An 8,466-nucleotide genomic window follows, 5' to 3' on the forward strand; every position below is an offset into this window, starting at 1 on the left:
TGGGAATAAGTGAGGGAAGAGGAAAAACGTGGGAGTGTAGGTGGGAGGGAGGGTAGAGTGGGAAGAATCACCATGTTCCTAAATTTGTATATATTTAATGCTTAAGTTTGTATTACATAAATGAATGTTTTCTGAGTAAAATAAAAAAGACAAATTTTATTTATTTTTTTGAAAGGAAAAAAGAGACGAGAGATATGGGGAGGGGGAGAGAGAGGTTCCATCTTCTGGTTCACTCCCTCATGGCCACAATGGTTGGGGATAGGTTAAATTGAAACCAGGTTCCAGGAACTCCATCTGGGTCTCCCATGTGGGTGGCAGAGTCCCAGACACTTGAGCCATCTTCTCATACTTTCTCAGGTGTATTAGCAGGAAGCTGGATTGTAAGCATAGCAGCTGGAACTTGAACTGGTGCACATATGGGATGCTGGCATTGCAGGTAGCAGCTTAACCCACTACGCCACAATGCCAGCCCCTCCGTACCTTTTTTCTTTCCAAGCCTACAAACTCCCATCTGGACAGACCCATGCAGTCTGCTCCTTGGCTTCCACCTGCATCTGAGTGTCCAGCAAAGTATGTGTGCTGCTTTGTTGGATAAAAATGGGGGCTACCATTCTCTGCATCTTGTACTTCTCACTCTGTGTCTTGTGAGACTGGCCCAAATCATCTGGTGTTGCTGCCTGCATCCCTCTTAGCTGGGCCTAATTTTTTAAAATTAATTAAATTTCATTTTATTTGAAAGGCAAAGGGACATACACATGGAGGAGGGAAGAGGGAGGGAAAGAGGGAGAGGGACAAGAGAGAGAAAGGAGGAAGACAGAGGCTTCATCTATTGGGTCACTCCTCAAATATCCATGATGGATAAGGCTGGGCCAGGCCAAAACTAGCAGACCAGAATTCAATCCAAGTGTCCCATGTGGAGTGGCAGGAACCCAGCCATTGCCTGCTGTCTATCAGGCTGTGCATTAGCAAGAAACTGCATCATAAGTATAGGAGCTGGGACTTGAACCAGGCCCTCTGACACGGGATGCAGGCATACTAAATGGCATCTGCAGCACTGTGCCCAACGCCTGCCCCAGGCCAGGTGCCTGGCAACCAGCAAAGATGCACTTTCTCTGTGCTCTGAGCTTCTCACCGCTGCCCTGTCCTGGCCGGCTGCTGGTGACTTTGCCCTGTGTGACTGAGGATATTTGAGATCCTGCTTAGCTGGGACTACTCTGAGAACAGGTACTGGGAAGATCTGAAGAACTTTTCTGTGAAACCTGGGGTTGGGAACAAAATGATGATCTTTCTGTTTACAGATGCCCGCATGACTGAGGAGGCTTCCTGAGCTCATCAACAACACGCCGACCTCACGTACTGCCAAGGCTAGCCCTTTCAGCGTTTACCACTGCAGACTCTGCCTGTGGCCCCTCACCCGGGTGTCTGTGTTTCTCTCTTGCTATAGCCCCTGCAGTGTGTCTGGTCATCTTCACATTTACAAATGAGACTCCTGCAGCCATCCCCTGCCAGAAATCTCTGACCATCAGGGCAGCAGTCACAGGAACAGTTGGGCATATCTGCCCCCTGCCAAGGACCCTTCTCAGTGCTTACTAGGCTTTGCTGCTGGTGAGAAAATGCTTGTCTCTCTTCATTTCACAGATGAGGACCTGGGGCTCAGAGCTACTGCTCTGGTCCTTCAGAGAGACACATCCAGGTTCTGAGCACCTGAGACCCAGGGGTGAGCCTTATGAAGAGAAGGTGTCATGGTAGAGGTAACTGAGTTTGGATGTTGGGTGGATCCTAGACCCAGGGACACCCGTCCTTGCAAGGAAAATGGGGGTGGAGGGATACAGAGGACGAGGCCACGTGAAGGCAAAGGCTGAGACCAGAGTGACATTTCCCCCTTCATGGGGTGCCTGGAACCACAAGAAGCTGAAGAGGCGGGAAAGATGCTCCCCTAGAACCTTCAGAGAGACCTTGATGTCTGATTTCAGGCTTCTGGAACTGAGAGAAAACGTTATTTACTGTCATGAGCTGCAGTTTGTGGTGTCCTGGATGTTGCCTGTTAGATGCTCCTAGCAGCCTCCCCCTACACTGTGACAGCCAGACTATCCGCAGACCTCGCAAGGAGCCCCTGGGTTATGCATGGTGGCTGGGACACGTCACTTGCTGTGGAACACCTGCTTTGGGGTGCAGGTCAGTGAGGCTTCCCCAGATGCAGTCGCCTTCGAGGCTCACAATAACCCTTCCAGCTAAGCAGGAGGCATTTGTCTTTCCCATTTTACAGACGAGAAGATTGGGGCTCAAAGAGCTTCGCACACGGTGGGTGACTTTGTCTTAGGGCTCCAGCTTCGTCTTAGTAGCCCCAGCTCGGCAGGATCTCACACCCTGCTGCTCACCTCAGCACCTGCTGCTCTTTCTTGGCCACCGTGTCTGTTTGCTTGTTCATTGATTCCCTTGCATATACTCCAGCATCAGCCAAACTAACGGGGCTGCCTGGTCTTGAAATGTGAACTTATGAACAATAAGCCAATATAAACCTCTTCCTTCCCCCCAAACTCTTCTTGGGTATTTTAATTAAGGAAAAAAAAAGCTGACTAATACAATCTGATAAATGATTACTATAAGAAACTATTCATATCTGCTTCTTGGGATTCCTGGAACATATAGAACTGCCAGCTGAATAGTGTCCCCTTCCCTCTCCTCCTGATCCTACCTCTATCCATCTGTTGTGCAACCAGAAGTAAATATTTTCACAACTCTAAACTAAGTCAAACAAAAGTCCTCTAAGCCACATGCTTTATTGAGTCTGTACAGTAGAAAAATGGTGAGAGAAACGCTCAAGGATTTCTTTTGTCAGAACTTCTTCCTCCACTGAATTTTTACCTCTCTCCTTGCTACTCTTCCAACTGCTTTACTAAATTTCTATGCTGACTCCTCTCTGCAGGTCTACACACGAGCCAAGACCTGGTTGTCCCACGCCTGTTGCCAAAACAAAGGCAGATAAATATTTCTTGTTTTTTTAATTTTAATTTTTTATTTTTTTTATTTTTTGACAGGTAGAGTAGACAGTGAGAGAGAGAGAGAGAGAGAGAAAAAGGTCTTCCTTTTGCCGTTGGTTCACCCTCCAATGGCCGCTGAGGCCAGTGCGCTGCGGCCGGCGCACCGTGCTGATCCAATGGCAGGAGCCAGGTGTTTCTCCAGGTCTCCCATGGGGTGCAGGGCCCAAGTACTTGGTCCATCCTCCACTGCACTCCCTGGCCACAGCAGAGAGCTGGCCTGGAAGAGGGGCAACTGGGACAGAATCCGGCGCCCCGACCGGGACTAGAACCCGGTGTGCCGGCGCCGCAAGGTAGAGGATTAGCCTAGTGAGCCGCGGCACCGGCCTCAGATAAATATTTCTTAAAAAGGATATTATAAGCAACAAAAAAGTAAGATTTTTAGAAATTACAAAAGCATGAGTGACTGCACATCAATGCCCAAGTGGACTGTAGATTGGCAAGCAAACTGATGTTAACACCTAGGAAGCAGATCTCCCTCATTTGCCCGGCATACAGGTGACATTCCTGCCTGCATTTCTCATGATGCCATAGAAGATGAAGCTATCCTCCCTTCCTCTAGTACTTGCCTCTGAGTTCATGCAGCCAAGAGTTGGTTTATTCAGGCTCCCTAAAACAGCTCTCTAAGATGCATTGGCATTGACAAAGAAAAGGAGTAAGTATCTGAAGACTCTGATCTCTGCTATGATAAACAGTCAGTGTTACCAAGCCAGTTGAGGGAGTGTTGAGAAGTTCAAGGAATTGAAAGCTAAACCTGGCAATTGGGCTGCACTACTGCCTTCTTTCCCTTCTTTACGGATGCCTAGGGCTCTGTAGCCAGTCTCCTTCCTTGTCTCTTCAGCTCTGGAGTGGGAGGAGGCAAAGAGGAAGAATTTTAAGCAGGCTCATACTTGCTTGGCAGTTAATGAGCACCTGAGTTTCAGCTTTTTAAATAATCTAAGCTTTTTGTGAGAGAACATGAAGTGGCTATGAGTTCTTTAGCCAGGAGCAGTGGTGCTGTTCTTAAAAACTAAGCCTGGTGGCAGCCCTACAGCGCAGTTGATCTATATTGAAGGGATATAAACGTGTATGTAACTGAGACTACAAAGATCAAAAAATGTAGAAGATAAATAGTCTGAGCTACTCCCACCTACTTCTTACACACACTGTCCATGAAGATTTAAGAACAATAGTAGGACACAAAAGAGAGAGTTGGGGGAGGGAAGAAGGGAAAGAGAAAAGTCAGGGGAGGAGGAGAAGGAGGAGAAAAGATGATAAACAGGAGAGGCATAGAAGGGAGTGAAATGAGTAACAAGGAAAGTAATGAGATTTTGAGCCAGTTTTGAAACTTTACCAAATTTCCCCAGCTCCTGGGTCTCCTGCTCCCTGCAGCCAAGGTCCCTGTTTATTAACTCAGACTGCAAGCTCCTGCTTTAACCTATTCCATGATCAGAGAAAGGAAGCACTTAGCTTCCCTTACAATATGTCTCAGAAATAACTCAAACTGTTAGCACAGAGCATGGTAAGCAAGTAGGAGGAGCACTACTCAGTAGCTGCCAACTGGCTGACAAATTTTAGCAACTAAACAAATCCCATACTTGGTATCAGTTGTTTTCCCACCAAATATTTTGCAGTCTTTTGACTCCTGTTTTATTGCTAATTATTCTCCTAATACATCATTTCATTCTTACAAATCTGTTATCCTCTGCTTCCAACCAGAGGACTAGAGTCTCCATTTCTCCCATTCATCCAGGCAATCACAAGGGGGAACAGCAAATTCTGCACACTATATTTATCCTGTGTTGGTAAGTTGTGATACTTGATAGATTAAGTGTGTTAATTGTATTTTCAACTCATGATATGTATATCAGTTTAGAAAGCCATCAAAATCCAAGGTGCATATGTACAAATAAAAAGTAGGGAAGAGGGGCCAGAGTTGTGGCGCAGTGGGTTAATGCCCTGGCCTGAAGTGCAGGCATCCCATATAGGTGCAAGTTCAAGACCCAGCTGCTCCACTTCCGATTCAGCTCTCTGCTATGGCCTAGGAAAGCAGTAGAAGATGCCCCAAGTCCTTGGGCCCCTGCACTCGCATGGGAGACCTGGAAGAAGGTCCTGGCTCCTGGCTTTGAATTGGTGCACTCAGTTGGAGAGTGAACCATCAGACAGAAGACCTCTCTCTCTCTCTCTCTCTCTCTCTCTCTCTCTCTCTCTGCCTCTCCTCTCTCTGTGTAATTCTGAATTTCAAATAAATAAATAAACCTTTAAAAAAAGAAAAAAAAAAAAAGAAAAAGTAGGGAAGAACCTTCATGACATTGGATTTGGCAATGATTTCCTGGATATGACACCAAAATTATGGGCATCAGAAGCAAAAATTGACAAATGAGACCACATCAAACTTCTATGTATCAAATGAAACAACTAAACAAGTAAAAAGAGAACTTATAGAATAGAATAACATATTTGTAAACTATACAATGGATAAGGGGTTAATGTTTAGAATGTATCAAATATGCCAACAACTAACAATTTTTTTAAAAAACTAATTTAAAGATGGGCCAGGGCTGGCATTGTGGTCCAGCAGGTTAAGCTGACAGTTGCAAAACTGACATCCCATATCTGAGTGCAGGTTCAAATCCTAAGAGCTCTGCTTCCAATCCATCTCTCTGGTGGATGATGGCCCAAGAATATGTGCCCTTGCCAGCCATGTGAGTCATCTGGTTGGAGTTCTGGCTCCTGGCTCAGATCTGGTCATTGCAGCCATATGGGGAATGAACCAGCAGATGGAAAATAGCACTTGCTTGCTCTCTCTCTCTCTCTCTCTCTCTCTTTCTCTCTTCCCTCATCTATGTCACTCTTTCAAATAAATAAAGTAAATATTTTTTAAAATAACTGGGCCAAGGACTTAGACAGTTCTCCAAAAAAGATATACAAATGACCAATAAGCATATGAAAAAATGTTCAACATCTCTAATAATTAGGAAAATGCAAATCAAAGCCACAAGGAAATCTTACCTCAAACACATTAGGAAGACAACTCTCAAAGAAAAAAAGAGAGAGAAAATAACAAGTGCCAGTGAGGATGTGAAGAAATTGAAACTCTTGTGAACTGTAGGTAGGAATGTGAAATGGTGTAGGCACTATGAAAAATAATATAAATTCTTCAAAGCATTAAAAAAAGACTCTGCAATCCAGAAATCCAAGTTCTTAGTATTTTTCAAAAAGAATTGAAACTAGAATCTCAAAAATATATTTTCAAACTATGTTCATTGTAGCATTATTTAAAATATACTAGAGACAGAACCAAGATGAATGTCCACTGACAGATAAATGGATAAAGAGAATGTGATATATGCACACTGTGGGTCATTTATTCAGCCTTAAAAATAGCAAGTCCTATTATCTGCCATATACTACAATGTGTAAAGTATAGAAAGAGGCAAACTCAGTTTTCTCCTACTGTACTCTCACTACACAGAATGCATCTGTGAACAGATGTGTATGTTTGTGTGTATGTGTGTGTGTATAAGAGGTGATGAGAATGTTTTTAAAAATGGCTAAAAGTGATGGGTATACAACACTGTGAATGCACTGGATATCACTGAATAGGGTGGACACTTGTTACAGTGGTTAAGACTCTGCTTGGAACACTCTCAGCCCATATCAAAATACTTGGATTCAAGTCCAAGCTCCTCTTGTTACCAGCTTCCTGCTAATTTGCACCCTGAAATATAGCAAATTATATGGCTCAGGTATCTGGGTTCCTGCCTGGTGGGAGAGCCAGATTGAGTTCCAAGCTCCTGATTTTGGACAGGCATAGTACAAGCTATTGAAGGCATTTGGGAAATTAATCAGTGGATGGAAGATCTCTCCCTGTCTCTGCCTGTCAAATAAGTAAAAATAAAACGATAAAAATACTACTGAATTAATGACTTTAACAAGTCTGTTTTATGTTATGTAAATATCACTTCAATTTAAAAATGAAAATATTTTTAAATGGAAAAATGTGTATAAACAGAGTTCTGGACAATTTGTCACTATTTAACTACTAAATAAGATAATAATTGAGACCAGAATTTCAAGATGGTAGAATAGGGAAAGGATGTACTGCTTTAGGATAGAAGAAAATGGCAGCAAAAAAAGTGGAGGAAGTGCATTTCCAGGGGAGAGCTGGAGTGAAATCTGCAGTGAATATTCTACAAAAGGAAGAGGGTAGCCATGGATCAACATGGAAGGTGCATATGTGCAGTAATAAGCGCAGATACACACACGATCCCTGCAGCCAAGAGCCAAAGAAAGCACCAGCTTTGGAGAGCAAGGTGAGATCAGACTGCAGCAGCACATCCCACTGGTGATACAGCCAGAGGGAGAGCCTGGCAGAGTACACTGTCTTTGTGTCTGGCCTAGAGCCTTAAAGAGCACAGGGTACCAGCCTAACCCAGTGAAAAAAGGGAATGTTTCCTCTCCCTTTCCCCCCCAAAATGGTGCCCAGCAACCGGCTGGGAGAGTGTGCCATTTTTATATCAGTAGTGGCTGCATTGGTTCTTGTGTGCACACCCAGCAAGATGAGACGCCTTTTTTTTTTTTTTTTTTTTTTTTTTGCCAGACAGTGAGAGAGAGAGAGTTATAGAGACAGACAGACAGAAAGGTCTTCCTTCCTTTGGCTCACTCCCCAAATGGCCGCTACAGCCGGCACTGCACCAATCCAAAGCCAGGAGCCGGTACTTCCTCCCGGTCTCCCATGTGGGTGCAGGGACCCAAGCACTTGGGCCATCCTCCACTGCCCTCCAGGGCCACAGCAGAGAGCTGGACTGGAAGAGGAGCAACCGAGGCTAGTACCCGGCGCCCTGACCGGGACTAAAACCTGGGGTGCTAGCGCTGCAGGCAGAGGATTAGCCAAGTGAGCCACGGTGCCAGCCAACAAGACGCCATATTGATAACAGCAGTGGCTGTGGCATCTTGGATGCACACCCAGAAACCATCAGAGAGAAGCCACCATTTTGAAACAAGTAGTGGCTGCTGCAGCTCTTGTGCACATGAATGATCCAGAGATTTTTACAAGAGGGCAATATCTGCCTTCCCAACTGACTTTGAATCTGGCTGGGAGGACTGACAGGGGGCTGGATACCCATGTATGAATTTGAGGTGTTCCCAGCCTCTCAACATATCAAAGGCTCCAGGGCTCAAACCACCAAGTGAGAGCACCCACAGGAAGCTGGCTCTGGGAACATCTCTGCCTCTCTATGGTGGCATAGGTTAGTGGGGCAGAAGAGATCCTTTGTTCCCCATGACTGTGGGAGACTAGTGTACTGAGATGGTGGGAATTCTGTGACTGCATATTGGGTGAAGGTTGTAACTGGGTCTCTTGGCAGTCATTGTATGAGGCACCAAAGGGTTGGAGCTATCAGATTGCCTGAGGTGGGTCATTATAGCAGGATCCATGCTCACAGTG

Source organism: Oryctolagus cuniculus, chromosome 4, assembly GCF_964237555.1.
Source record: "Oryctolagus cuniculus chromosome 4, mOryCun1.1, whole genome shotgun sequence".
Classification (NCBI taxonomy): Eukaryota; Metazoa; Chordata; class Mammalia; order Lagomorpha; family Leporidae; genus Oryctolagus; species Oryctolagus cuniculus.